Raw genomic sequence first — 18,086 nt, 5'->3', positions numbered from 1 at the left:
CTCAGGTGGAAGAGCAGATCAGCTACTGATTGGAAGGTTGGTGGTTCGGTCCTCCTTCCCCAGTCTGCATGTCAAATATCCTTGGGCAAGATACTAACCCCAAGTTGCCCTCCGATGTGTTCAGATTAATTTGCACTTACGTTTAGAAGTGCTTGTATGAGTGGGTGTGTATGAGTAGAAAAGCGCTATATAAGAATCAGTCCATTTACCATTTTGCAAAAGTAATATCCAAGTAATATCATGCTAGGAACAGTGGTTACAGTTGAGTAATATTACACTGTAATTGGATAATAAGTGCCACAAAACTGGGGGTAAAAATGTGGAAATACAGCTCTGTAATAAAGTGGTAATAGCAGGGTAACAAGGCAGAAACAAGAATGTAATAATGTGGTAATATCTAAGTTATTACCACTCAATTACCTGTGGTAGCTTCTTTGTAATAAGCACAAGACAGAGCTGCAAAATGCAAATGCAACAAATTACCACAGGTATTCACGCTCTTGTTTCCCACTTGTTACCCGACTATTACCCCTTTATTATCCAGCTGTAAAAGAAAGTGCTACCTTTTCTTTTTCTTTTGTTTGGAGGTTCCCAACGGCAATAAACAGAACAGCACAAATTTAGGAAATATATTACACATACTGTTAAATCTAAGTTGCAATTGTTTACATGTACGGTTTTTAACACAGCCCCAAAGGGACTTTCTGTCTGCAGCTGGACTCAAACCAGGAACCACTACACTATGGAGGCATCGCCTACAGCGGTAAACAAGCATTACTTTAAAAGCTAAGGGAAGGACTGTCTAAGTCACACTTTGCACAGATTCGCTCAGAGAGCAGTTAGCAGGCAAGTTGGCATCTCCTGTGGATGTGGCCACTAATCTGAAATTTGGTGGTTTGATCCCTGGATGTGCAGCAAAGGTTCGTTTTAGTTGCGTTCGTTCAGAGCGCGCAATTAGAGATAGAAAGTGCTTATTTAAATGCATGCATAAGACGTGCTACATAAAGATCTTTGAGTGCTCAAGGCCCTACACATGAACTGGTCCATTCCCAAGAGAAGAAATAGTCCCGTATGCAAGAGGAGAGGCCTGACATCAAACCATCGTTGCTGGGCCGGTGTGTAGGTGTGTGTAACAAGTTGATTTCAGTTGCAAAGCCTCACAACCCTGTCGTTCAAGCATCTTCATATCTGGCTTCAAAGCAGCAGTCTATAACGGATTTTTTTAAAAACGTGGTCTAAAGAACTCACATTTTCACACTGTAGACTGTACGCATGCCATCAAAGCACAGTAATTGACTTCATTTTTAAATAAAATGACTTAGCATAGTCCCATTATCGAGTGAAATGAGTGGTAACAACTCATCTGATCTTTCCTTTAGAATTTGTGAAAATTTGCTTCTTAATGTTTGCGACCATAAGTGGTTAAATGGCTTTTCTGCCCATTGCTGTTTCATTGATTCAACAGACTTATCTCCTGCAAAGGCACATTAGACCATTAGTCCCGTAATAGCGGGTAAACATTGGAGACAATCGCAAGGCAAACAGAGAAACACAATCGATGCCTCTCAGCTTCCAGAAACATAATCCTGCACCTGGACTCCCTCAGAGTACCCAAGCACCTGTGTGAGGAAAAAGGAAGGAAAGAAAGACTGTGTCCCTTTAAGGGATAACTCACAGAGGAAGAAGGAAAGGCTGCAAAGAAGGAAGGAGAGGAGGTGTCTATGCATACGTGTACATGTCAAAGTGATAGACACTTGGGCGAGAGACGGAGAAGGAGAGAGAGAGGGGAGAAAGATAAGCAGAGAGATAAAGAAGGGGAGACACAACATTGCATTAGACACTAAAAGCCATACATCGCTCACTAAAGGCTAATGCAATTGCCACACAATAAGAGCGTCTCAGCGGAGGCTGTAAAAAGAAAAAAACTAGAGAGGGGAATGTAAGAGGAGAGGCAGGGAGGGAGGGGAGAATGGAGGGAGGGGAGGAAGGAGGAGATCTGGCAGCTCTGCCTCCAGACTCTCATATGGATCTCCTGGGACAATGGTTGAAAGTCTCTCTCTACTGTAACTCCTGACTGTGTGTGTGTGAGCGGCTGAGTGGCTCGCTGTTCTTGCTGTGTCTCCAGAGTGATTTATCAGGTTTGCAGGGAGGAGAGACAGAGGGAGAGAGGGGGAGGGAGACAACTCCAGTAGCAGGCAGGCAGCAGTTACCAACCAGCTGGCCGGGTGTGTTAACTCCAAATCTGACCTCTATGGGAACAGAGCGATCTCCTCTCCTCTCCTGGCTGACTGTGGGAACGAGGAGAGATCTTCATTTCCCCCACTCTCGCTGCTCCTGGCTGGGCCGTCGAGCTCGGGGAACCGGCCCCTGGACGGAGGAGGACATGACAGGACAGGACAGCTTTGGGGGCGAGATCTCAAGAGGGAGAGCCGGGCTCTGAGGATTTCACCGCCGAGCAGTGACTGGACCTCGCTGGCACCGCCTGGCTGTCGGTCAGGCAGCGATGCAGTTGTCTAGTCAGTCATTAGCCAGTCAGAGGGTTAGTTAGTCAGCCGGGGAATCGGTCAGTGGGGTCCTTCCCAAAGAGTCAACTCTTAGTGCATACCCTCATCTGAACTCTGAGGTGACTCAGACTTGCCATGTAGCCAGAGCGGACCTGTGGGCATGGTGAGTGGCAAACACCCCTCTCTGTCTCTCACACACTTTTTGTCTTCCTTCCGTGACTTCGGTGCTCCTTTTCCAAATGATATTAGTTGCGCTCTCTTTGTGTTTTTCCTTCCATGCATCTTCCTTTGGCAGCTGACTTTTCACAAACGCGAGATAACACGTTTGATCAAAGCCATCGGTGTGATGTTACGGCGTTTATCCTGCCACCGTTTGATCTTTTAGGGAAGACGGTGCATCTGTCTGTGTGACAAACAAGTAGTTGGTTTTTCAGCTGGAGAGATCTCACACGGGCGGTTTAATCTGGCTGCTTGTTTCGGCTTAAATGGAAACTATCGTCTCCCTTTAGTCGAGGCTACTTTAAAGCGCAACACTGTGGATTTTGTGATGCTAAATCAATAAAGGCTTTTATAAAAGTTGAATAAACCTGGGTTTTATTTTTGATCCCTGCAAAGAGAAGAACAGATATTTCACACATACCTGCGTGCAGACACACACACACACCTGCATGACTTCAGGCTGCTGTAACAGCACTTTTTCTCAGAAAACTCATGACTGAGGGGGGTTTTGTACAACGCCATAATCTCAGCACTATTTGGAGAAGGAGTTTGATTTGATAAACTATCCCTAAAGCCAAGTGCACAGAACATTTTTGGACAAATAGTTCAAATATTTGAACCTGCTCCAAGGCTTTATCTGGGTCTGCTAAATCAGTCAGTTGTTCCCATGTGCAAGAGGCATGTTACACAAGGGCAAGGCTAACGTGCTCAGAGAAGCTGTTTAAATGGAAATGTATAGTATTTAAATTAAATTCTGCAGTATATATGTGCGATATTGTCTTAAGTTCTTTATGGTTGATCGAGCTAATAGAAAAGAAATGAATAGAGTTTAAAGTTAATGGAGCACTCGCAACGTTAATCGGAGCATGAATTAATACCCGACTCTGCAGCTGTAAGCATCTTTTTGTGACTTTGTGCCATTAGTTTTGTTTTCCTGCCCAGCTGAGGCGTATAATTGAGTCTCGCAGCTCTCATCAGCCCTCCAGTATAAAACCAGCGACTATTTATCCAAACCAAGTGAGCAACACAGAGCCACCTGCCCAGCACGAAACAGAATATAACAACCCGGATAAATGAACATCTGGGAGAAAAAAAACACTTAAAAAATAGAAATGTCTGGGAAAATGATCTCACACCAAATATTACAGATATTACAGATTTCTCACCCCCTCCGCCCGGAAACACGATCTGCTTTATGAAAGCCAAACGTTGGAAATGTATCAGGCCAGCTGTGTTGTTGCAAAAGAGTTAACTCTTAAAGCCCTGCGTGACCTAAACCCGGTCAGACACAATCAAGATGCAGACGTTTTATTTTTACATGCGACGGCGCCGCACGGTTAAATTAAAGGACTTAAAGGGGAACCTGCTCTTATTCACAGCTCATCATTTCTTGGAAACCATTAGAGTCATCCTGATTATTCTGGGCCCTGTTCCTCCTCCTCCTCAGGCATAGCCGCTAGAAAAGATGGACGTAGCTACCGTGATGTCACCCGCTGGTTTCTGGAGCCTTGAGATTGTTTTCACCATCATCATCTTGTTGTTTTGAAACCAGATGTGATGAGCGAGGGGCGGGACTGACAATGAAACCGCACGCTCATTTGCTAATGACTTGTCAGTCAGACGTTGTAAGGCAGCGCATGTTCCCTGAATAAAACTTTCTAAAGCAGGACTAAAACTGACCAAATGACCTCAACGTTTTATTCATTCTGACCAAAATGAGCGGCTGAGCTCATAAACCCAGCAGGAAAGTTGAAGTCTGCAGACTTTTATACGCTTTTTGAAACCGACGCGGTCGCTCAGTTCCCACCTTGGCTTCACTTTTCAGCCCTCTCCTTCTTGCTTCCTTTCTTTGTAAAGTCTGTCGACTCAAACAGGTTTCAGCTCCTCTTTTTCTAAGACCCGCCCTCCTTTTATGCCAACTTTCTTCTGATTGGTTGCACCTCAGAAACAAAAGATCGTGAACAATAAAGGGGTGGGGCTTCCCTCGTCACTGCCATAGCTGTGCCCTGAGATTACCATATTGAGGTTATCGCCTCTTTGTGATGTTAGGCCATGTTTACTCTGAGCAGCCACCTTTAACAGCTGTTTGTATACTATACATATAATTTGTATGTGTGTGATTTTAAATCCGGCCTTCAAACTCATTACCTGACTTTCATCTCCACAGACAAACGTGTCAGTAAATATTTTCATTCATCGGAGTCAGATGTGTGAGCAGATGTGTAAGTGCTCACTTAACGTTTGAGCAGCAGGAAATTAGGAGAAACCACTTGAACTGAAATTACACGCAAAATAATCGGGACTGAGATTTTTAGAAAAATGCAATCGGCGCATTATCCTCTCGTCTCTGCCTCTGAGCTCGGTTTGTGACTCACTGCCAGAATAAGGACAGAGAAGTCTGAACGATCCACGGCTCCTGGCAACATTTGGACCATATTTCTATGCTGTATTGTTCCAAATATTTCACTAGAAACATCAAGTAAACGCCGTCCGATTGCCTTGAATGACAACTCTTGGCTTAATGTATCCATAGCATGAATTAGTATTTGTTAAAGTGCTCTGATGGGATGACGCAGAGACGCGTCAGAGATGATTGTTGGGATTGAGCCATAAAATGAAGTTATTGCTGTGAATCATCAAAAACTAGGCTAAACGTTGTATAACCTTATATTAGGCCAAGTCACCGACCTTTTAACCATTTTTATTACATTCAAACAAGCGTCTATGTGTGTGTTATGCATGCAGCTTTACCGTTGTTCCTGCTCTTTACTTGAACATCGGCCTGGCCTGGTTAGCTGGTAACTCCCCAGGGGGTGTTACAAAGGTGGCCGCTTGGTAGCCAGACTTGCCTTTGAGGTCTTAGACGGCGACGCTGTAACTCGAAAAAGGCCGAACAGCTCAGATTCCTGCTCGAGGCAGATGTTGACATGGGCGTTGTCTGCTGAACAATGAGCAGATGTTTGTTATTTGGGCTCAGCTGCTAATTTTGTTGTCGTTTGATAGAGTCTGTGTGGGAGTGGGAACACGCGTGTGTGCGTGTGTGCGTGTGGTGTGTTTTCCCCTGCAAATGCACTCTGGTGTGATTCCACAGTAGTTTGTTGTGCACGTGTGTGTGTGTCCGTGTGTGCAGCCACATGGTCCTTCTCTCTTCTCTGATGGTTTCCCTGCACTTTGTGTGCCCGCTGCTTCCCCTCAGATCAACTGCAGAATTTTAGAACGTACAGGACAGCATGGTTTCCCTCAGCTCTTTCAGCGCGGCCGTTCGCCACCACAGAGAATTTCTGTCTGAACCGAGGCAATTACAGCGCACATCCAAAGCCATCTTAGCCAGGAACCAAATGAAGGAGCCTTTGATAGCGCTCCGACTGATGCATATTTACATTTTATGACCAACCAAGTAGTAAACAGCTTGCCTTGTTGGCGCTGGAGCGAGACTTTAAATGCAGGCCTGTTTGCACACAAGCACATCAGCGCGGATACATCAGCGCGCACACGCGTGCTTAAAAGCTTGTGCACAAACTGACAAAGACTTTTCAAAATATCAATTCAGCCATTTCCTCTTCTGCCAAACGACTTGGCGACAGCGCCAGCTCCATTTGTTTGCTGGTCACTGATTTCATAATCAGTTTTGTTGTGCTATGCCTGGCTGCTGCTGCTGCTGCTGCTGTTTTTTTTTTCAGAGCTGCAGACGCAGCAGCAGCGGCAGCAGTAACCTCCAATTGAAGCCATGTGTGGTGGAAAAACAGGCCTCGGTTTGTGGAGGGATCGCATGCTTGGAGTGGGAGGGAGCTTGTCGGTTACAGAGGTCACAATCCAAACACGCCAACTCCTCCTGGCCTTCTCACACGCCATGCTGACGGATGCATCTCAGTAGTCAGTCGGGGCTCGCTCCCAAGCCTCCTTCGCAGTCTCACAAGCAGCTAGGTCAGGATTTTATTCTTCGAGCTGTCTAAAAGTACAGCGAGACCACTTCTAGGGTGTGGCACAAATTAAAATAGTGAGTGGTTTAGCTCGGAGCAGTAAGAGGCTTTATTAGAGTTAGCTTTATTAATTGCAGCGATGATAAATCCCGCCGTCCTCAGACGAACCCGGCAATCTAATGTCTGCGTTTATCTCCCCGAGTGCTGCGTCACCTGGCCTCTCTTCTTCCTCGAGCACCACACTGTGCCATCATTTGTGCGTCATTTTTTGTCTCAGTTTGCACCGATGCCTCCCCCAGGCTTCAGCTCCTCTCAGGTTCTTGCTGAGAGTCTTTCCCTTCCAGTCAAAATGTTATCAGTGCAGCCACAGCTATTAGCTAATAGCTGAAATAGCTACTACTATCAGATTCAGAGAGGCTTTAATGCAGCCGTGCCATTTCCGTTCATGCATTATAATCGATCATGTTCCTTTCAGAGCAGAGGACCAGATCTTTTGTCTTTTTCATTTCTGCTGTGTTCTTATGAGGTGAGTGAGCTCCTCTTTAAAGACAGCACTCATGTGCTTTAGCACCAGGTACTTTTTAACGTATAACTCCCAAATCTGTTTAGTCTCTGTCCTTTTTTGTTGCTTTTCCAAGAAAATGTCGGTAGTGATTGATTTTGCATGAAATTACATCTCTGCCAAATTGCATTAACGCTATGCAAAGTGGATTATTGTTAATGGGACATGTGAAAAAGCTCCAGCTTGATGTCTGCTCCTTTCATCAGTCACATGTGAGGGCTGGTTTATTGAGAATGAGTGATCTAATGAGCTAAATAATGAAGCCCAGACCCAACGAACACTGGTAATGACTTTTTAATGCCCGTGGGGTCTTTAGTTACCTACAGACGATAGATTGGTTGAGCTCGGAGGGGGGGTTACCTGTCAGCTGTGTCCTATATGTAAAAAGGGGTTGGAGATAATGGTGGTGGAGACTAAAAGCCAGCGGTTACTGAGAAGGACAAGTTGCGATAGGTGTTGAAACGCAAGAATAACAGCGATCTTTCCTCAGAGGCGTTCACAGGATGTGGCTCTTGTTTGTACACAAAAAACGACACCGTTTCTTTTAAAGACGGGAAAAAACCTTTGGAAAGATTTCACAGCCCGAAGCTGCTTTGCTCAGCGACGTTGACCAGTTCCTGAGTAAAACGAGGAAAGTTACCGACACCTCTAAAGCAGAGGCATACTTGAAAGGAAGTGTAACATGTCAGATTACAAGTATTTGTTCCAAACAGCGACACTTGAAAGGAGAGGGTGAAAAGCTTCGTCTCAATGTTGTCGAAAGGCGGGAGCAGCGGCATCGTTTCAATATGCTGACAGTGATACATATTTAGGTCAAGGCGCTCCTTGAAGACAATGGCGGCGTTTCTCTTGGTTGCTCACACGTGAAGTCGTGTGAGGAAACGAAAAAAGAAGCTGAAATCTGTGACTGAGTGAGCTCGGCGTGGTCGTCAGTTCTGTAAAGTTGCACAAGTTTTAGATGGGGGGGGGCACACAGCACGCACTTTAATCATAGCTTAGTGGAGACAACAGTCATATTATAGACTGCTGCATCAAAAGGAGCAAGGGTGGAGCTTGAGCCTGACTGTATGGCATCCATAAACCAAAACGTTTCTAATGCAATCTGTTTTATTTGTTTGTATAGAGAAAGCTTTGTAACATGAAGCATCCCAACACACCGCAGCCATTAGAGCCTGAGCAATGCTTGGGAAGCCTGTCTGCAGATGGGCTGCTAAAATATGTCTTCAACACTTATGCAAAGGTTAGTTAATCTGTAGAGAGCGCAGATTGAAGAGTCCTGGGAGAAACTGTAAGTGCACGACTGCATGACTGGTCTAAAACGACCCCATTCAGTTCATGTTGTGTGGCTGAATTAAAAAAGCTCTAAGAGGAAGAATGAAGTCACCGAGTACTCGGTAAAGGTGATTATGCAGGCAGTCTTTTCAGAAAATGTCAGTTACTGGCCTTCTGTCCAGCATTTTATTTGCTTGGTCGTCCACCACATGGTGCTGGATTGTTGCAGATGCTACTTGTGTTACACGATAAGGAAACTGGCAGTTTGAAGCTGTTTGCAAAATGAAATGACAGACAGTCAAAATTTAAAGCTGTTCAGCTGCTTGTTAAGAAATATCTAATCAGCCAATCACACGGCAGCAGCTCAGGAATTTGTAGACTGAGCGTCAGAATGAGGGAAAAAAGTGACTTGGAACAGTCGTTGGTGTCAGACGGGCTGGTTTGAGTGTTTGATGATCTGCTGCGATTTCCCCACACAAACGTCTGGAGGGTTCATGGAGGACGGTCGTAGCTCTCTGGGTAAAAAGACCTTCCTGGAGTCAGAGACAGAAGAATGTCCAGACTGCTTCAAGGCCAAAGAAAGGCGACAGTAACTCAAATAACCACAAGTGACAACCAAGACACGAAGAAGAGTATTGCCACGAAGCAGATGGGCTACAGCAGCAGAAGACCACACTGGGATATTTTCAGGCACTTTTAAAAACTTTTTTCTAGCAGTTCGAGTCTCATGGTGAAAAGTGAGCATTGTTTAAATGCCAGAGCCTTCCTGAGTATTGTTGCTGACCATCTTTATCCCTTCTTCTACTGGACAACATGCCTTTTCACAAGACTCAGGTCATTTTAACCTGGATTCATGAACAGGACATGAGTTCAGTGCACGCTAACGCCCTCCACATTCACCAGATCTCAATAGAGAAGTGGTTGAATTAGAGATTCAAAACATGGAATCAAGAAATCTTTTTCCAACCATGTCGATATGGACCTGAAGAACGTTTCTAATAAAGGGGCAAATGTAAGTCTAATTATGAATAAAGTCACCACTATGCTGAAAGAAACAGCGATATCCGACGCTGCACTTTCTCACACGATTCTTTCTTTCTTGTTTCCATGTTTCGCTCTCAGCACTTTGGCTGCGTTTTATAAGAGAAGGCTGACAGATGACAGCGGCACCAAGCGTGTGAGATGCTGGGTGACGTCAGCTCAGCGTTCACGTGTGAAACTTACACCTTTGGTCACCACATGCATCACGACATCTCCCCTGCAAAAACAAAGCCAAACGACAGAGTAGAATTACACAACAAAGTGATTGTTTTTAGCAGATGCTGTGGATTTTTTCATGTCTGCATGTTATAGATAAAGTGTGTGTGTGTGTGTGTCCTCACCTGGCTCTCGAGCTCAGCGTTGCCTCCTTCAGCCTTTCGCCCAACAAGCAGATCGTCTAAACTGCGTGAATGAGGTCAGTTTGTTCGGCTGAGAGTGCACACCTTGCGCTTTCTAAATGCGGTGACTGGTTCACACCTCCAGCCTCACGCACAACGAGAAGCTACTTGAGGCTGTGAATTATGTTTGTGGACACTCACACAACGTGGAGGCATGACATTTACACAACAACGACGATGGAAAGCAGCTGTTTTTGAGCACCTTCTAATGATTATTTTTGAGGTGACATTTTATTTTCACCATTATCGCGTCTAACTTCCGCGTGCCACCCTGTGATTCGGCCCGCTTGTCAGAAAATATATCACCAGTAATTTAAAGCTGACAGTAACGTCGACAGCTATTCTCACAATTCGAGCTTCACACCCCGCAAACAAACCGTGACTCACATTTGTTAGAGGACGTGACCACTCCCTTCATTCACTTGCACTCACTGTTTTCTCCTTTTCTCTCACACAGATGCACGCAGACACACACAGATGCACGCAGACACACACAGACGCGCTGCAGCTCATGCATGCAAATGAACGGCGCGCGCGCACGCACGTGCAGAAAGGCAATCCCTCATTCCACTTTACTGTTCAGTGAAGCACAACTTTATGTTCAACGTCTCACAAGCTCGACAAACATATTTATTCATGATTCCTTAGCAGGGAGGGGCAGAGTGTTAACTCTGCCTGACAGGGCAGACATATTTCTCTGTCTGGAAGGATTCGACACGCCTTCGTTAGCTGCACAGCGTGTACTCGGGCTCCGCAGGCCATTTTTAAAAATGTGTACAGAGGCCTTTGGGGTCCTGTAATGTCTTTTGTTAGCCGTGGGGTCATTCTGAGACTTGTGGCGCAGATATTTTTAACCTCTGGTTAGGCTGAGCCATTAAAACAAGTACAAAGTGCTAAAAAACTACATTCATGTTTTAAAGTTCAAAACTGTTCCCATGAAACGTGGCATTCCCAAGTGACCTGTGCAGGGCTGGACTGGCCATCGGGCGGCCTGCTCGTGATTTTTCGTTTTTATGGGCCGATGGTGTTTTATTTCTTTTCTTTTTTTTTAACGGTATAAATGAACAGGCGGTGGATTGGCCAGTTGGTCATGGTCGACTCTGGGCTGGACCAATTACAGCCGAGGAGGTCGAACTTTAAAGTTGAGGTGAAATTCAATCATGAAACTGATCAATGATCAGCTGATCGGCTTTTCTCTCTGCGCCAGAAAGAGGAAACCAGCGGATGTCGCGCTAAACAACAGCAGCACGTTTAAGCTTGATCAGCTGTTGTTAGCATTTATTTAATATTAATTTCTAGTATCAGCTGATGTTTGCTGGAGCCACAGCTGTAAAGCTGCTGGTCATGATGTCTGTTTGGATATGTGGTGAGAGGGAAACATGAAGATGAAACCAGGAGATGTCCTTACTGGATCATCAGAGCTGTGATGGAGAAACAGGTTTACCTTTTAGGTGACATGAATAAGTTGAAGTTATGAACTGTTTCTGAGAGACAAATAACACCAGGATCCTTTTCTAAGTAGCTGACAGCTGGTAACTGTGCAGGGGCGGATCTAGCAAAGTGTTGCCAGGGGGGCAGGTAGGGCATTAACAGGGAGAGGGGGGCACAAAGAAGTACTTTCTTATTCTCATTTAAAATGTCTCGCTTTTGTTAAATAATTATCTGAATCTTACAACCAAAGTTTTTATCTGATGTAAAATGAAAAATTTACTGAGTGTATTCAGTAAATATTAAGTCTAGTATATATCCTAGTAAGTTATAGTATTCTTTCCTTTGGGAAGGTACCATCTGTGCAGGCTGCGATTCTGCTGAAGAAAGATGTTGAATCTATTTAATTACTGGAGAAAAATAATCGATTTCTTTGCATTTGTTTTATACGTGCATTAAATTAAAAACATTTTTGTCAGTTAAGCATCTCGAGGCAGAGGGTGGGGGAGTGGTTCCCTATTTTTTTTCTTTTCTTTTTTTGCTGGGAGTTGGCAACCCTATTAGTGAGGTATATGTAATTATAAATTAGGTTGTTTTATATTTTTGCTAAGTACTGTTTAGAATACCAGAATAGGGAGGATGGTGTAGGTTTAAGTTTATTATAAAGGCTTTATGGCTTTAACACCATGGTGGGCCGGTCACTAGTCAAAATGCTCGGGCTGATCTTTTGTCCCAGTCCAGCCCTGCCTGTGGGCTCATCATTTATTTATTTATTTATTTATGTAGCACAAACTCACAAAACTCACCTGAAGGTGCTTTATATTCTAACATAAAGAGCCTACAATATCAGGAAGAAACCCCAACAATCACACCCCCCTCCTATGAGCAGGCACTTTGGTGACAGTGGGAAGGAAAAACTCCCTTTTAACAGGAAGAAACCTCCAGCAGAACCAGGCTCAGGGAGGGGCGGGGCCATCTGCTGCGACCAGTTTCGGGTAAAGTTGAATAATTATTACTGATTAAATACAGTGGTGACGTATGAACGCAGAGTGAAGAAACGCAGTGCATCATGGGAATCACTCCGCAGCCTGAGCCTGTGATGGCGTGCCTGATCTTAAATGTAGAGAAAGTGTCCGAGGCTCTGTCTCTCATTCTGCTTTCATTGTGTCTCATACTGAGACTTATATTACACAATGTGTACTCAGCAGTGCAGGTTATCATCATCTCCAATCAAACACTGCAGCTTGTGCCCTTATCTAAACGGCGATTGCAGCATCTGACTGCGGGTGTTTTGCAAAGATTTACAGCTTGCTGAGTGTCTGACCCCGCCTCCTCTACACAGAACAGTTTGTCTCCATACTCCATGCCAAACAAACAGTAACCTCATGCACCAGTGGCATGTGATTTCATTTAACATACTTGTGTTTATTAGTTGAAAGCACCTTGATTGGTAACTTTGGTAACACTTTTTTCTTGGTTTACCGGAGGCGGTCGGGGTTTGGGTGGGTCGCCTAGCAGGACTGAGTAAAACATGTTCCACTTTTGAGTGCAGGAAGAATTAGAGACTGTAATGATTTACTTTTTTATTTCTTTTGACTCATCGCTTGTTTATTTAGTTATTTCAGAGTAACGAATTACTTAATTTGTCAGTGTTTCTTTCCCCCGCGTGTCTCTTTTGGTCTGATCAGTCACTTTATTGGTAAGTTTTACTCTGTTTCTTACTTCTTCAGCTTTTTGTCTCCATTACACATTCGAGTTCTGCTTACCTGCTTTTACTTAAACGTCCATTTAACCAGGAAGTGAAACTCCTGGTTAAACAATCTCTTTTCATCAGCTGCGTTAACCTATCGTGTCGTGTCCCTGTGGTGGGAGAAAGTGGTTGGCGTGGTGCTATCATCATTTGTCATCACTGGGTAAAAGAAAACCTGCGTTTAAAAAACCCAGCAGTCCCTCAACAGTCCGCCTACTGTGAGGGAGAAATTTCCGAGAATTTTCTCCCTGAGAAAATTAATTGGACGGCAACTGTTGAAGGTGTGAAGTGTGCACTGTTCCACACTCAGGCTTTGGATCGTTACGGGTAAACCACACAGGTTCTTGTGGTGACCTTTGTGCAGCTGTGCTTGCAGTGTGCGCACATAATGGTACACAATTTGAGGCACAGCAAGTGTCTTTTATGTACCTGTGTTGGACTATTTTTCTTTTTGTGGCTCACCCTTTCACCCACCAGGTACTCCAAGAAGTTGCCAAGATGTGTTCTGACCGTAAAAGTGAGATTTAACAAACCAGCCATAACACGTTAATCAGCGAGGCTTAGAAATGCCTCTCCGTGAACTCGCTGCTTTCTTTAGCCTGAGAGTTAACAATCAGACACAAGGAGTGGCTTCAAGCTTCTCATCCAGCTAACAAAGGGAATGAGCATGAGACAATTGGGTTATATCGCTCATCTGATCTGGATTAGCATGATGGAGAAAAGTCTCCATGGTTTCGGCTCTAAAACTGAGGGAGAGGAGACGGCGGCGACGTACGAAAAGCAATAAAGGCGAAACTGTTGAGACTCTGCCCTAACCTCCCCCTCAGTGCTGCTCAACAATCCTGTCATTATTTCTTCCCCACCAGGGTGGGCCTGGAATTTTCCCTGAAAAACAGCATAAACAAGAACAACAAAGGATAATAATACACGGTGACGTTATCATTTTGCAAGAATAATAAAAAAAATGTTAAAAAAACAAGACAAAAAAACTTTTTTCTTCTTTCTTCTCCTGTGTCTCGTAATCTGCACTTGGGGGGGGGACCAAACCCTCCAGTTTAATTGGACACAAAGCAGAACCGAGTCCCTTTGCTGTACTTGTTGTTGTTCTGTTTAAAAAGGAGCAGATTTCCTTCTGGTGCCTGTTATCCTGAGCTGACATTTCACGGTGTGTATACTGACTCCAGGAGGACCAAACGCTCTGCGCTGCCTTTGCCATTTCAAACAAGCGATGTTTTATTTTTGCCCTCCAGTTCCTTTAAACAAACTGACCAGGTAGCTGGCTCTGCATGTTCCGACTAGTCTCCACATCTGCGGCTTCCTGCTGATCTGTGCAGCAAAAAGTCTGCAGAGTCATTCCTCTCACCCCGCAAATGTAATCTTTATTTCTTTGTCACAGATAAGCTGCATCATCTGTCACTCCAGGGTTACAAAAGCGAGATGAAGCGAATCACAGATTATCAGATCAGTTCAAGCTCTGATATACAGCTTTTATTCCCCAGGAGTATCTCAAATCTTCTTTTTTCCTTTCTCCACCTTTCTTTTAGGTCACAGGTGCTTCACAGCTGCTGTGGGAAAAAGGCATCTGGAGCCCACGAGGACGTAACCTTACAAAGGGCAGGGGAGGGCGGATGCAGCCTCTCTATCTCGGCTGTGGTGGGGAGGGTTCCTGGCACCGTGATTTGATGCACAAAGAGAAACAAAAATCACATTGCCAGGGATTTCCACTCCTTCACAGCTCAGCCGGTGACCCACCGCACTGTTTCCATCGCGGGTTGCTTTTGTGTAGCCGTCCTAGCTGCTCTGATTGGCTTCAGTTGATTTCTGATGCTGGATGTTGCTATGGAGTCAAATATGGGTGAAGTTAGATACGGCGATCAACTCTCAGCAGACTTCTCACAAGGAGAGCTGTGACATAGCACAGAAAGTGTCAAAACGCTCACGAGGCTGCCGTTAAACGTGCAGCTGTCTGAAATTCAAACTCTTCACACGTCTCGTCTTTCAAATACGACAGGAAGTTGATGTAAATGCACGTGAGGGCCGTGCAGCTTTACGTGATAGAACTAACTTTTGGAGTCAGCTCACGTTTCAGCTCTCGGATTTTAGATTTAAACACACAGGGAAGCGGCCCTGATCCTACACCGGCAGCACGCTCCGAAACACGAAAGCGAACCTCAACATCCGAAGCACCGCAGGCGCTAAAGCCACCAACTTTACCGGTGAGCAGTCACGTAAAGGTCTGCGTGAGGCTCTGGTCCCTCGAAAGCCTGCCACCTACTTGCTAAAGGCACAGAGCTTAGCTAATTGGTGAGCATTGATCCCTGCTATGTGTTGTTCACAGTGGCTAAGTTCAGTGCCTGAGGTGAAATAGTGGATTCGACGTTGGGGGATTTGTTCCGCTGAATGGAAAGAACCTGATGATCTCGGATATGAGGAAAGAAGGAGGGAGGAGAAGGGGGGGGAGATTAGGTGGGAAAAGGGAGAAGCTCGGCTCACGGCTCTAATGTGGGCTCACCTGCTTCTGTGGACCAAAGGCAGCGTGCTTGTGCAATATGGTCCAGAGGTGAGACAAGCTGTACTGTTTCTTCATTTGCCTGCAGCAACAACTGTCTTCTTACCTCTAACATCTGGCAAGAATCATGGTGCATGCCAAATATATTTGAAATTGTTTGAGCGAGGCCATGTGACCCAGGTTTAATGTGTTCTTGCAAATGCCTCAGATTGCATCTGGATTAGGAATGTGGTGCTAAATGTCAACTGTACCTGGGCGTGCCACTTCACGTCCGACTGAGGGAGCTTAGGACGTCAGTGCCAGTGTTTAGCACTAACCTTCCCACACTTTATCACCCTTAGCTGAAAGTCTCCCAGCTTTTCCTACGATAAACTAGCTGATTGATTTCATGTTGGTCTGAGCTGTCGCTTAATTTTTCTTGGGTGGATTTTTAGCAAATTAACACCAGTGCAAACTAAGAAGTAAAACCCCTTTTTCCTGAAATAAAAGTGTCTTAAGTGATCACAAATTCTCCCACTGCTCACTGTGAGCTGCGTGACTGCAGTAAATTTGCCTATTGCTGCGTAATTCACCCCGAACTTGGTGCTGCTGTTCTAACGCTGCATGCTGCAATGATGTGAGCAAAAATAAGCTGCAGCACTCAGTTGTTTCTGGGCTTTGCCCTCCTGTGCCTACTGAACTGGTATCAGTGTTATACCTGAAAACTGGCTCAGTTCAGCAGGAACAGGAGTGGAGCCTACAGACATGCGACAGCTTCGAGCGACAGCAGCGAGACCGAGATTCAGCTGTTGTTGGTTGCTGTGTCAAACTGACGTGATGCTCGCCTCGAGTCAAAGGCGGTGATGAAATCCAAACCAGAGTCCCCAAACCTGTCAGACTGAAGCTTGACGTCTCCGTGGAAGTGCGTCCCGACTTAGACGACTGTGCTTTCCTTCGTCGACGTGTAAATGTTTCACGAGTCGATGGGTAGGTGTTTGTGAATACTCGTACATACTAATGAACCCAATCCTGTTGTTCTGTTCAACCTTCATCTTTCTCCTGCATTCTCCTCCTGAGACGCCTGCGGACACGCCCCTCGAGCTTCACCTGTGTCGTCTCTCTGTCTGTGCCGTCAAAGGCCAGACTGAGACTAGGGCTCATTGTGAGCTAATCCCAGTGAAATGTCTGCTATGTCTGTGTAATGGATTTCAACCAGCAGCCCCACATTGTGAGCGAATGGGAGTGTGTGCAACTTGGAGCCACAAAAGGAAAAGTGCTTGAAAATTTCATAACCAGAGGAAAGTGGAAGCTCATCAGTAAGCGTGATGAATTTGCTCTTATCCGGCACCTCCACTGATCCTGGCTGCCGCCATAAAATTATGTTTCCATTACTTGAAATTTCTGCAGATAAATGTTCCATTCAGACCTGGAGGAGATTACCCAGTGAAAAGGTTAGAGAGGGGTTTCTCTCTATCGGTGATGCCGACTTCAGGGCATTGTTTCAGCCAGGTGGTACCACTGACAAGTTGGCTATGATTTGTGTAAGTGTTCAATTGAACAAAGTGTTGAGTAGAAATGGTGCATGAAGTGCATTCTTCTAAATGTCAGCATGTTCATTTAATGCATGATTTATTCTGATGTTGCAGGTGTTTCGTTCCAGCACAAACCCAGCACTGATTGAATGCAATAAAGTTTAAATGAGCCTGAGAAAGAATTCTGGCATTGCTTTATTTCTATTCAGTGTCAAAAGATAACATCGCTTATCCCCGGGAACAAAAAGCATGTTGCAGCAGGAAAGAACAAAGACGGAGACAATAGCGGCAATCGGGAAGGAGACGAGGCGAGACCTAAGCCTAACGGATGACAAGAAGAGGTTAATGGAAGATAATTACAGAGTTTTTAAAACAAAGAAAATAAAAAAGACGCACGATGTTTGGATCAAAAGTATTTCTGAATGACTGTGAATATGAAAGATATCATAGTCACGCTGATGCTTCTGAGCATTTTAACCACGTTGGGTTTTATAGAGAGAAAAGTGACCAAATTCTAGCAAGATGGCGAATTTTTAAGTTATTAGCTGATGATAGCATCACATGGATATCTGCTACTTAGTCCTGAGTAACGTACAAATATAACACAAGCATAAAAAGTGCAGTATGGGCTTCAGCACAGCAAAGCACCGACACCACAAACACGGTGCTAATGCCTCTGGCTCCAGCCTCCTGTGTCAGCGTCGACCTGTCAGTCAGAGCAGGCCTTCCCTCAGTAATGCATGCCTTTAAAGCTTAAAAGTGTAGATCATAAAAAATACAGCTGGTCTTGTATCAGGCTGTGAGACATTTGAGTTTCTTTTCAGCCTCAAGCGGTTGTTGGAGGAACTTTTTGCCACTTCAGCACAGATATTATTTTTGTTGACACCCGGCCTTAATCTTACGCTGCTGAGTCTCCCACTCGTTCTTCTTCCTCATCAAATTGCCATGCCAGCATTAACCCACACCGCACCT

At 44.9% G+C, this 18,086-nt stretch overlaps 1 long non-coding RNA gene across 3 annotated transcripts; it reads left to right on the top strand.

The window, feature by feature from the left end:
• Positions 1–1,395: 1,395 nt before the first annotated feature.
• On the top strand, positions 1,396–17,867 carry LOC120747142. 3 transcript variants are annotated; one of them, XR_005699054.1, is made up of 3 exons: positions 1,983–2,667; positions 14,639–17,123; positions 17,229–17,867. It is a non-coding gene; the product is annotated as an uncharacterized LOC120747142 (long non-coding RNA). The 3 variants fall into 3 exon arrangements; XR_005699052.1 differs by having other exon boundaries at positions 1,396–2,667; positions 14,639–17,867; XR_005699053.1 differs by lacking the exon at positions 1,983–2,667 and adding an exon at positions 12,236–13,043 and having other exon boundaries at positions 14,639–17,867.
• Positions 17,868–18,086: the final 219 nt, after the last annotated feature.

This window comes from Simochromis diagramma, unplaced genomic scaffold, assembly GCF_900408965.1.
Source record: "Simochromis diagramma unplaced genomic scaffold, fSimDia1.1 OVJJ01000419.1, whole genome shotgun sequence".
In the NCBI taxonomy this organism is placed as follows: Eukaryota; Metazoa; Chordata; class Actinopteri; order Cichliformes; family Cichlidae; genus Simochromis; species Simochromis diagramma.
Note: the sequence above shows the minus strand (reverse complement) of the source record. Positions and strands in the feature narration are given on the sequence as shown.